We start from the raw sequence: 13,606 nt of genomic DNA, 5'->3' as shown, positions 1-13,606 counted from the left end.
TTCCTCTCCCTTCGTTTGCTGATTATGTGAGCCGGGCTCCTTTGCTAGCCGATGATAAGCTGAATTTCCATGTTCTCTGCATAATTAATCCATCTCTGCCTCTCTTCATGCCAACTCGCCCGTTATCGCCGGCACATGCCTGAATTGCAAAAGAATCCGCTCTTCAATTGGAACTTATTGATATTCTAAGAAAAAAAAAAAGAGAGAAGGGGGAAAAAACTGAAAATCCTTAAGTTTAAGCTGCAGATTTTTAAATGGATTAATTTCGCTGCAATCGCAGCCATCTAAGGCGGGAAGGCAGGCAGAGCAAATTGAAAGCGTCTCCATGTTTGCAGAATTGGGTCCAGAACGCTGAAATGTACTGGCACAGCTCTCTTTTAAAGTCGGAAAATTACCATTCATTTACATCACATGAAATACTTTTTTATGCTAGAAATATTCAGGAGACGTTCTTTAAATGCCTGCTAATGCTTGATAACATTTCTAACTTTCAACGTTTTGCTAGACTTTGATATGACATGATAGGAATGCCTTCCAGTGGAGAATATTATATCTCTCTTTATCACATATAGATTACATCATCTTTTTCTTAATCATCCCCAAGTAGTCTTTAAACAATGAAGTCTGTCATTGGTTATGTGGGATTTTGTGTGCTGATGGAAGTCAAGGTTAGTCATTTATTTTTTGTCTACCTACAAATGGAATGTTTGTTTTTGTTTAATTTTTCTTCTTCAAATACTGAGAGACCTTGGATAGTAATAAGAAGACTATAAAAGTAATCATAATAATTTCTCAGTAGTCATTGTTTTGACTATTTTCCTCAGTCTTATGATAAACTCTTATTTTTGAGAGACTTGATTCCTTCTCATTTTAACTTATAGTTACACTTTGAAATCTCCTTGAGCTTAGAAAAGGGTCAGTAGTTGAAGTCATTCCACAAAGTGTACAGTTCAGGAATCATAATACATAAACTTCCAGTTCCAGGATTCTTGCAGTTTCCAAGTAAAATTACCAAGCCTTGCTTCATTGTTGATGTTTTATTTTTCTGATCTTTAAATCTGCTGTGTGTTAGTTCCCCGACTCCTGGAATTGAGCACTGCCAGGACCGAAGGTCTCCTTAATACTCTAGTTTAGCCTCAGCAATGCTTTCTTCCTGCGTTTGGATTTTCACGTAGCTGCGGTTTCTGCTGGTCTGCACAAGGCTGATGTGCTCTCGTAGCTTAGAGAGAAAGTGCAGATATCTGTCAGCAAAGAAAATGAGAATTTAAACATTTAAAAATATTCACCAGTAAATAGGTCCTATCCTATGCATTTTGAACTTAGTAAAATTCAAAAGGAAAAATAACAATAATTATCATTTTTTTAAAAACAAGAACTGAGTTGAGAGGTACATTTCCTCAGGAAAATGAGACTGAGCAGTGGTGTTTGGAGGTATTTGTTTTAGTTACGGAACAAGGGTCTTGCTAACGATAGACCATCTTAACATAAAACACTGGCATTGATGTACACAGGTCTATATTATTGATGAATGATTTAAATACTGACACTATATATTTTTCCTCAGAAGTAAACCAAATGAATACAGAGGTAAGAAACACATTTAAGAGGAAAATGGTTTTATAGTCATAGTAAAATAATTAAGATGGTGATGATTACCATGAACATAAGAACAGTTACGTGATATAATTTTAACATAATCATCTTAATTGGAAAACCTTATATAATTCTTAGGCTACCAAGAGCTTGGAAATAGAGGAAACTGCTAGTTGCACATCGAGTAATTTTGTATAGTCAGCTAAACACTTTAAGGCAATTTTAAAAATGAAATGAAAAATGACCCTTCTTAAAATAGATGTAGCAAAAACATTTCAACCATAAATAACAATTTCACTGACCTTGTATACTCAACCTTTCATTTAAAGGCATGAATTAGAAGGACTTGAAAATCACAGGTGTATGTGGGGAGAGGAAACTTCTGTGCATTCTGTTTTGAATAAAAATCGTGATTTAAAACTCAAATATTTTCTATAGAATGCATTTTGCTCATATTTTGAACACTATATAAAAAGAGTTATAAATATATTGACAGGACTTTACATTTTTATAAAAATTATATGTTATATTTCTACTCTGAAATTATAATTTTTTCTGTCTATAATTAATAGTTATGACTTAGTTCATCTAGTTTAACACATGTTTCCTGTGAAATATGAGTTATGCTGGTTTTATTATTATATCCTAAATTTCTGGGTATTTTAAATGAATTTAAGGTATCACATTCCTAATTATTACCATATGTGCAGATCAGAGCAAGAAGAGTGATGCAAATGGTTTCGAGATGCTCAGTGTCAGATGACAGGCTAAATCAAACAGCAGTGATTCACTGTGAAGTGGTGACTGCGAATACGATATGAATTAGCTATTTCACTGAAAAAACTAAGACACTGACATGGATTCATAAATGATGAACTGACTTATAATAGAAACAATTGAATGGGTTTTTTTCTCTCCCTTTTAAATTTAAGGATGAATTGAAAAGTGAAGAAGGCTATTACAAATGATTTTCTTGGTGTCAAAAAATTGCTAAATAGTTCTTTTTTTTTGACATTAGGAAAATGAGTGACAGCCCTTTATTTGTACTGTGCATGATGGATGGATCCCTTCATCACCTCCCTTCTTCTTCCTCTTTCCTTTGTTAAGTGGATGGAATTGGACTATTTACCACCTCTAAGTTGGCTTTTTGCTCATCATATACCACCATCTTCTAAAACTTAAACCTCTCCTATGCTTATTCCAGACAACCAAACATATCAATTATATCTTCCTCGCAGATGGACATCTTCGAAAGTGAAATATTTAATGATTCTTTTCTTGATCTTTTACCTTTTCTTGCCCTAAATCCAAGGGGTTTAAACTCACTCAGTTCTGGAAAAAAACTTAATATACCTGAACACTTTTCCCTTTTCTGCTCAATCCTCTTGGGTCAGGTGGTTCTTGTGATAAGGAACAAGGTTCAAAGAGCTTTTAATCTCTCGTGTTTTGTACCCAAACTCTCCAGTATAATTGTTCCTCTCCCCAGCTTCTCATAAGATATCACCGTGGGTCACCGAATATTGGCATTCATCAATTAAGAAGCAGCCGTTGAGAATCTCCAATTTATTCTTGCACTGCTTCATGCACTGGAGAGGGGCTGAAATTTTGTGACTTGCCTAAATCTGTTAAGTGGTGTTTCCTCAGCAACAGATTGTGGTAAAATCTCAAATTTTGTTTGATTCTAATAAAGCACATTCTAATTATTCTTTCATATTAGCCTAGAGTTCATTTCTTTAAAGATACCTGAAGACATTTTCCAAATTGGTGATTCTCAAGTATAGATAGCTTATGTCTATCTTTTATTAATATAAGTATTCAAAATTTTACAAGTATAGTATAGAAATGTATGTTTTTAAATAATTGAACCACAGTCTCTCAGGGAACATGCAGTTGTGTTTTAAAGAAGCAGATGGAACTGGGAATGATACTATAACCAGGCATGGTTTCCTGCTTTAGAAAATCTCCCTAGAATATTTTCCACAGCCTTCTGGACACTAACTACAGTTTTATTAACCAAAAGAAGTTTAAGTATTTTCTTTAAAACTATTAAGAAAGACAGACTAAAGAAAAGACAGCTGTTGTCTCTAATTCTGACTGATCACTTATCATCTTTATGATATCAATAATGAGACCTTAATTCCCTCATTTGTAATAATTAGAAAAATAACACCTACATCAAAGGGTTGTGATGACAACAAAAATATGAAAACACTCAGCATATTTCCTGAAACACAGGGAGTGTCATGCAGTTACTGTCCTCCTTTCTTGCCATTTACATATTATTTCGTGTGAGTCAAATACCGGAAGAGGAGAGGGGGTAAAGAAAGGATTGACGCGTGTGTATTAATATGTGCACTCCATTCCTTTCATGTATCAGCGTGTATTAGATATTTCTGTTCAAACTTTGGGTAGAAATGAAAAATTTCTTTGTATTTTTTTTCAGGGGCTTTAAAAAATAGCCAGTGTAATATTCTAAAATAATCTCTCTCAATTTCATGTAAATCTTGTAAAAGATAAAAAGGATTAGAGGAGACGTAAGAATTTGTTGCACTTGCTGCTTTCAAAGAAGATCTGCAGTAGCCTGAGCTTTCTGGCTGTCTTCTCTTTGGGCCTCAGTTTGTAACCTCTGTAGCATCAGGCTGGCATCAGGGATGAAAATTGTGATTTTGGAGTGTGTGTAAATAGTTAATTGGAACCATGCATATTTTATGAATATAATTTGAGGAATAGGAGAAGGAATTATTAAAGAAAAAAATTAATATGATATGTTTTTCTAAGAGGTGTCTCACTTTGAGAAATTAAAAATTAAAATATAAATTAAATCCTTTTTATTTCCTAAAATATTGACTTTATATTCACTTTAGAAAAGTATATATTTAAATAACTATTTTTCCTATTGAATTAGAAACAAAAGCATCTTTTAAAAGTTTTTTTAGGGAGGAGGTAATTAGGTTTATTTATTTATTACTATAATATCTTTAATGGAGGTACTGGGGATTGAACACAGGATCTTGTGCAGGCTAAGCACACAATCTACAACTGAGCTATACCCTCCTCCTGCAAGCGTCTTTCTAAATGTATGTTTTTATTTCTAAATATAAATTCACGTACAATGAGGGGCTTACTAAAGAAGTGATCAGTGAGATTTCTATTAGTTCTTGGATTGTATTACTATTTTTATAACCAGATTATATTTCATATTGCTGTAAAGTTCTTAATTGGTCCAGATCATTATAAACATAGATTACTTTCATAGACACATCCTGGTATTACCATCTGTATCTAAAAGCATTGTTTTTTCTTGCAAATATTTAACCACACGATAGACTTCTAATTTTAAATGTTTATTCTAGTAAAAGAATTATAATATATTAACAAACTAATTTAATGAGCACCTACTATGTCTAAATCTCTGTGCAGAAGAAGTTATTTATAATCTAATTTAACACAAAGGAGAATGTGATAATTTCCAAGCCCCATGAGAACACAAATTAAGCCCAACTTGAATAATATTTGTTGATCTGAAGTGCTGTGGAATTTGCATTCTTCTACCACGTCACTTGTTATATGTCTCTGGGTTTTATCAAGTCTTGCTTGAAACAAGTGGACCACTCACCAACATTTAGAAGTCTTGGTCCATCCGAGATCATCATCACAAATGACACTGTAATGATAAAAGTTGATCAACATAGGCAAATAGAAATATCTAATCAGTGCTGAGGTGATAAAGATGGGATCATGGCTAACAAATAATACATGCTAGACTTTTCAGAGAGGTAAGTTCTGATTTGAATTGTTACGGAGAAGAGCGAGCCATATCATGGATACACAAGAGAGTAAGCAAAAGTACATAGAGAAAGACTGTAGGCATTCGAATTTTAGCTAGTATTTGAAAGTCATGTTAGAAATTTGGGTCATGAGAAAAACAGAATATATATACAAATCAATGTTTGAAGAAAAAAACAGAGCAGAAGATTGAAAAACTTTTTCACATTTGGATACAGAATGAATTAGACATAAAAGACTGAGGGCAGAAGTACTGTCAGACTATGTACAAGGGTTGAGACTCAAGGGGAGATTCTGTAGCCCAACCACAAGGCAATGCTTTTGAGGTAGATAATTTGATGAAAGATGTCATGGCATATTAGGAACATGTGGATACAGCCTTATGTTTTACTTAACTGGCAGATTTTAGTAGATTTAATTTGAAAACTAAAAAAGTATAGTTTTAAGTATATGATTTTGTAACATTAAAGGGGAAGGAAAGTAAGCACACATAACTCCATTTTACAGATGAAAAAGTAATCTTGTTATTGTTGCTAATTTTATGTTGCAAAGTTGAAAGAGTAAGTCCAAGTATTAGGAAAATATTCTTAGGTGCTAGAATTATAGCACATTGCTTTAATTACAGGTAAATATATGTATCTATTTTATGGGAAGTTTTTATTTAAATAATTTTATTCCTACAAATAAGTCAATGAACCTATTGAAATGCCTTATTATGAAAATCCTCTTTGCTCCAGCCTTTTAAACTTGTGCTTTCCAATGTTACTCCACGATGAGAGAGGAAAGAACATGAAAAGCACACATGGAAGCCCCCCTCCTGCTCACTTATTTCCATTGGGCATCATCTAATCACAGAGTTGCATCTAACTGCAAGGGAGGCTAAAAAAATGTAGTCTAGCTGTGTACGCAGAGAGAAAAGGAATTGGGTGGGGTCTGTATCAGTCTATCTCTGCCACATGTAGGCTGTCTATAAGAGCATAACTGAATGGAATGCTAGGTACCACATACCACTCATGATGATGGAAGGTACTTAATGTAAGAAAATATATTTTTTGATGAAATAAGCATATTACAAAGTGAAATAAATGTTATAATCCAATTCATTTTGAAGTGAATTCATATGTATACACCCTTACGTATATAAATAAATTCTTAATGCATATGTATATGTGTATGTATTGTGAAAATATTCAAACCTATACATATAGTAAAAAGACTGTAGGGTTGTACACTAACATGGCAATGCGATGGGTAGGATTAAAGATGATATTTCTTTCTCTTGCTCTCTTTTTTTTTTTCCAATTTATAATCTGTTTACTATGGTATATATTATTTTCAATTAAAATTACATTTGCAAGTATAAATATTATTTAGTTTCATTTCTGTTAAATTTTATCTTTTTTTCAGCTTAGACTTTAATGTTTCACGTGTCAAAATATCTTTCTGTTCTGACTTAGCCACTCAACAGCTTTGTACTCAGTTCTGGTTTCGTGACACTTGGAGTTCTCAGCACACGCTTCCACGGCCTGTGAGTCAGTGCTGGAGACGCCAAACGGAGCAGAGTCTGTCCTGACCCTCGAGTCCTTCCATGGCTCCCTCCCTCCACCTCTGTGCCCCTAGCGCCTACCCCAGTGCCTGGCTCCTGTTAGGTACTGCTTGGTTTTGTTCATTCCATCAAAACAGATTGACAACTTGTAGTTTGTTTGTGTTTCTCCACCTTTGTCCTAATTTGAGACAGAATCACAGTGACAATAAAAATGAGCATTATTCAATTTCAACTTTGTGCCAGATGCTGTTCTCACTGCTTTACTGGCATTTCTTCATCTAACCTTCCCAACAAACCTGTGAAGTAGATACAGTTACTATTTATATTTTAAGATGAAAGGGTACAGAGAAATTCCGTGACTTGTCCAAAGTCATAGATTAAATGGCAAAACTAGGCAGTCTCATTCCAGAATCTACACTTTTAATTGCCATGTTCTACTGCCTTGGTCATTTTTAGGGCTCCTAAGTTTTATGTAAGTTTTTGTAAAGGTTTGACCCTATTTCCCCATTGTATTTGTGAATACAATTACAGTTAAGAAGTGAAGTAACTGAAATAACACTGTTTTTGACCTACCCACCCTTTCTACAATATTTCTGTGCAAATAGAAGTTGTATTAGTGGTGCGTGGTTTATCCTTGGTGAACATCTGCTGGCTCCTAGTTATTACTTTCTTTTCTCAGTATTTTTCAACTTATTTTATAGTAAATCCTAGAAATTTTAAAATTTAAAAAGCTTCTTGGTGTCTGATTGAATCCCTTTAAAAATTTTTTTTTGAACATTTAATTGTCATAAGCTTTCTTGCACACCGGCTGTTGAGGATTCCACGGAGCTTGCTAGCGTGGTTCCAGGCTCACTGGTGAAAGTTCCTTTCATGCCATGAGATGCCACTTTTCTGAGCTGAGAGACTTGAACTCACCTAACAGCATCTTGGCACTTCGCTGTCTCCTCGTCCATCTCAGGTTTCATTTTCCTCAATCATGTTTGTTCTCCTTTTCTCAGTTTAAAAGTAATTCTCTTCAATAGAAGATGGGAGGGAAATTTAAGCCCATTTGTTTTCTGTTGTTTGTTGACTTTATATTGTCTGTTCCGTCAGGTGGCCCAGTCCTTTCCTTATCCTACACATATTTAAAAAGATCATTTGTATTAATATTACTACCATTGTATTTCTGTTGTTTTTAATACTAACAGTATTGGCACTTTGAAAGTCTCACTACCTTTTGGATTATAGTTTCCTGAGAGACAGTTTAGCTGTTTATGCAGCTTTTTGGAATGGATTTCTGTGCGTATGTATCCCTCTCATCCCATCTTTTATAGCCACCATTTAAAAAGTTTGTTCAGCGATAACCCTCATAACTAAGGCTGGAACTGCCAGCAGATGTCCATCTTTAAAAGTACGCCTCCATTTTACAGCTCCCGTGTACACAGCACACTGATTAATTAGGACAAATCATTTGTGTTATGCCAGCTTCTGTAGATATAACGTTCACATAGGACGAAACCTACTGCTTGCTCATGGAAACACCAGCCACTTTGAATGCTTGACTTCTCGGATGATGTGTCATTATATTGTTTATAGTTGAGAATTATTTTGAGATGTATTTTAATGATCTAAAAATGCTTTCATATTAGTCAGTGCTCATCAGGGTTTTCTCAGTGGTGTTTAAGTTTGTTTTGTCATTTTTTGATCAACCAATTTATTATTTTCACTTTCAGTACAGAATATACTTCTATCTAGAGAATCCATTTATCAGAAAGTTTGTGATGATGATGCTGTCAATGTCTAGGTTCTACCATCTTTTATTTCCTCCAGGACAAGTGTTTTTGTAAAACAGTTTTTAGTATCTAAGAGTTTGGGGTAAATTAAACCATTCTGTTACAGCAAAACAGATGGTAATTAACTTAGTATCAGGGAAAGAGTCAGCTTTTATTATTTGGAAACATCTTCATTTTTCTAATATTAAAATTGTGATTATATAGTTAAAATTTCTTTGATTTAGAATGTTCTAGCGTTATTGAATTATTTTCCTTTCTAGATGTTGGCTGTGAAACTATTGCTGTTTTTTCATCTGAACTGTCTGACTTTCCCTAGTATTCTTCTGAGTATTATGATCTTAAGGAAACATTGTGGTAATCTCCTAATGTTTCTATCACTCCTGCTTCTCCAGATGATTCATATTGGTTGAACAGTTTCCATTAACATACCAGTTAGGATACATACCGAATACCAATTTTTGGTAACATGTAACCAAAATCTTAGCAAAAGAAAGACAGCTTTGAATTCCATAAATGGAAAGAAGAGTGGGATTAGCATCGGGCACTATGGTTCTGCAGTCTCATGTCACATTATCAGAAGCTTATTATCTCTTTTCATGTTTTGGCTCCACTTTTTCCTATTAAGGCTCCATTCTTAATCAAATGGGAAAAAGAGAGCGAGAGTGAGAGCGAGAGCCCCTCTTTCGCCTAGTCAGGGAAGATACCAGCTGGTTCTGCTTTGATGACTTGCCTATCCACGAAGCAATCATTATACTGTAGGGGGTGCGGCATGCTTCTTAGCCAGACTGAACAATCACTTCACCCACGTGGCAGGGGACTGAAGCCCAATCCTAGGTACATGGTATAGAAATTTGTTAATTGCACAGCGAGAAGAGCAGAGTGCTGCCACCAAAAGAAAGGAGAAGGAATGCTGTGCATGCTGAAAGACAACCCCTTTACTCTTTCTTGTTAACTCTTTATTCTTCTGGTTGAGAGTATAGCACGGCAAGTCCAGGTACCTTGCTTAATCAAAATGCGATTTGCAAGTAAATTAGATTAATTTTATTATGCATCTATTACAAGGTAAGCATTGTGCTGAAACAACAGCTTATCCAAAACGCAACTCCCCTACACACTGTTTCTAAACTGGTCTAGTGTTTTGATCTATATAGGAAGTATCATTATACTCTTGAATGGCCAAATGGTTCTTACGATTGTCTTATTTGTTGCTGTGTAACAAACCATCTTGAAACATAGTGACTTAAAACAATAATACTTATTTCATTCAAATCCGCAGTTTATGTAAGGGCTGCTCTACTTGTCATCAGTGGGTACACCTCGATGGCTGGTGCTACAATCATCTGAAGGTTTATTCCTCACTCACCATGTCTAGTAGCTGCTGCTGGCTGTTGCTGGGGCCTTAGCTGGGACCACTGCCTGGAACGTTACCACGTGGCCTCTCCATGGGCTTCCTTATAACATGGTGGCTGGGCTCCAGTGGTGAACATTCCAAGTGAAGAGCCAGATGATGGCTGTGTTACCTTTTATGACTTAAATCTTAGAAGTCACACAGTTTCATCTGCTGTGTTCTGTTCTTGGAAATAAAAGAGCACGCTCTGGAAGAGCATATGGGATAGATCATGTGAGACTGGACATATCTCTGTGGTCATTTTCAGAAAACACAGTCCACTACCGGGAACACCTACGAATGACAATACAACTTACTTCTGCTTCTTTGTCTTTTAACATCTTCCAGGGGCTATTTATCGCTCTTTGCTACTACCCTCTGCAGCATAGGTCTAATTTTCTCCAATAAATATGAAATATGTAATTACTATTGTAAGATACAAGGAGGGATGCAAATATGAGAAAGACTGAATAGCTCACTACAGAGAGTTTACTTATGCCTGACCTCTTACATCAAAGGAAGAGGTTTTGATTAAGGAATCCTTTCTAATATGATACCATCATTAGAGTGAATATCATATTTTTGCCTCATAAAAATAGCAGTTTACATGTACTTATTAACTATACTCTGTGCAATGAAATGTAAATACTTGAATACAAATGACTCGTTCTGATTTTTTCCTAATATTTTATTTAGAGAAATACTTCTTTTTTCCTCTATCACACCTGTTATCTATGGCATAGGAATTCATATTTTTAACTAAATCACCCTTTGAGTTGAAGTTTTTCTAAATTATAAGTCATTTTTCTTAGTTTCTTCATCTATAAACATTTTTATTTTTGCTCTAAAAATTCATCTCTTCTATAAATACATCTCCCATAGGAAACAACACATCTGCATTTTTCCACATATCTTGTTCATATTCAAATCAACCAAAAATTATTAGCAATGAACAAATCAGGTCTCTCTGTTCACTCCACACTGAGAACAGTTGAGGGATGAGTGACCAATGATTTTGACTCAGAAGTAACGACTGTCACTCTAAGGAAAGTGCCATAATCTACCTTAGGGGAACATAATATCCTGATAATAGCAGGAACATCAGACTTTTAATAGATACTGGGATATCTTTTTAATTTAATATTTGGTTCATTTGATGGCATAGAGTGAATTTTGTAGAACAATATGCAACTCTTTCTTTACAGCCTCTTTGCCAGATTTTTCTCCCACCTGTTAAATTGCATCCTCAAAATCCTGCTTCCTTACCTATTTCCATTTCTTCCTCGGAGGGTCACAACAAAAGTCGTAGGAGGGTTGCTGAACACAGCTTCGTCCTCAGCAGTCTGTAATTTTACACATAATTTAGGACAATAATCAGGGTTACCACTAGTCCATTCAGCACTTTAATACCCCTCTGGACAGACACTTTGCAGGGTAAAGGCTTGGAGAAGGGCAGGCAGACCACCTCGCAGCCCTCACTACCCTGTCTGCCCAGCCAGAGGCAGCAGCCCTGCTATTCTGGCCCCTCCTGCATTTGTACAATCCTGTGAGTAGTTAGAAGCTGTGAAGTGTGCCAGATCTAGCCTGTGGGCAATGATGACTATAGCTTCTATTCTGAGGAATATCTTTGGGGAACTCATTTCTGAATGTCTCTTTAAACCCTGAGTCAGCACAATCTGCAAAACCATCAGCTGAAGGGAAATCTTAGTTTTTTGAACTAATAGTTTATTATAGGCGGAAAAAACACCTGATAGCAACAGAAAGGATGGAACAAGAGTGCAGCCTTTGGTGTCAGAACTTGGTAAAGTCTGAATGGTTAACCTGTCCCTCTGGAAGACATTTCAGATCAGCAACCTAAGGCTTAGTGAGTTTAAACAATTTGCCCAGGGTCACTCGCTAACAAGCAAAGAACTGGGATTACAACTCAATTTGGTCTGAGAGTAAAACCCATGCTCTTAACCCCTAAATGGACTCCCTTGCTCTGTTGTGATCCTTTAATACTGATCTGCACACACTGGTTTTAGTACTTTGCAGTCTTACTCAGTTTGGATAATTGGCAGGTCAGATTATCTACTGATGTGGAGCTATTCTGTTTTGAAGAGTTTGAGCTCAGTAGAGTATAAAATAATTTGATTCTTTTTAATCACTGCGGTACTCTGTAGAATTGTCCTGTCCTGTGTCTTCAATGAAATCTTGGACAGATTTCATAGCTTTCTGGTCATTCTTGGTCATTAAAATTTAGTCCAGTCCATTTTGTAAATTTACTGTCTAATTCAAAGTGTTCCTCTCCCCTCTGCTGATCAGTCATTAGAGGATAGGATTCTGAAGGAGGGATGGTTCTGTTTTACTCCTTCTTTCTCCCATCTGAACTATCACTTCTCTTTTGGTTCTAGCTCCTACAGAATTGGGGGTTAGAAGGAAGAAAGGAAAGGGGATGTTCTCTTGTATCACTGGCCCTAAATCACTTTTGCGTAAGTTTCCTTTGCCTTGCTTGCCCTGGCTCCTTCAGATTCTGCTTAGGGATGCTGTGAAGTATAATTTTTCGAGATTGTGTTTAGCTTCTGTCCAGCCCCTTTCTTCACAGAAAACTTCAGGAAAAGGCAGCCATTTTTCTCCTGTTGGTCCCCTGCCAGCAGTTCCATCTGGCTTATCCACGACTGGGTGAATCAACAGTTCCTTCCACTCCACCATGCCTCTCCACTGGGAGCAAAGACTTCATCTACCTTTCCACACTGCATTGCAGCCACTCTCCCCGTGTGGCAAGTTGCGTCAGCAAATCTACTTTTGGAGCTATCCTGATCAGGCACACATGTCACTCTCCCAGAAAACTCTCTCCATGCTAAGCATCTCTCTTGTGGAATGAACACCCAGATGCAAACATCCAGACAAGTGCCAAGGCACAGGACCAACTTCTAGAATTCTCTACCTCAGTTGGTCTCCATGCAGAGGTAAGTGGCCCATTGCAGAGGGATGGGGGAGGGGACAGGAAAGCTTTTCTGCTAAACTGCACTCCCCTGGCTCTCTGTCTACCCTGAGACTCTCTCGTGCCTGGGCACTGGAGGGGGGCTGAGGGGCGGGGAGGTATGATTGCCTTAGTGGGCTGGTTCTCCTGAATCTTCTGTGAGCTGTGGAGGAGGGTTCTGGCTCCAGTTCTCAATAGCTTAATGATTAAAATATGTGTGACTTAAATTTTCTTCTATTCAGCTTTGGGATTTTAACCACAATTCCATCAGAATAGGAAAAAAAAATCCACCACATTTAACATTGTATTAACCCATAGAAATTGTAATTTAAAGTGGTTACTGTCTAGAATGGGTACTGTTGCTTTCCTCAATAAATATTTTATATTTTAAAGAAAATAAACAAACAAAAAAACCCTCTGAGGAATACTAACTAAAAGTGCTTACATTTGCATATGTCCTTTTAACCATCTTTATGTACATTTGTGAATCACAACAGTGCTGTGGTGGAGATAAGGCTTCATTATCACCATTTTATAAATGAGAACACTGAGGCTTAGAG

Source organism: Camelus dromedarius, chromosome 20 (assembly GCF_036321535.1).
Source record: "Camelus dromedarius isolate mCamDro1 chromosome 20, mCamDro1.pat, whole genome shotgun sequence".
Classification (NCBI taxonomy): Eukaryota; Metazoa; Chordata; class Mammalia; order Artiodactyla; family Camelidae; genus Camelus; species Camelus dromedarius.
This window is presented reverse-complemented; position numbering follows the sequence as displayed.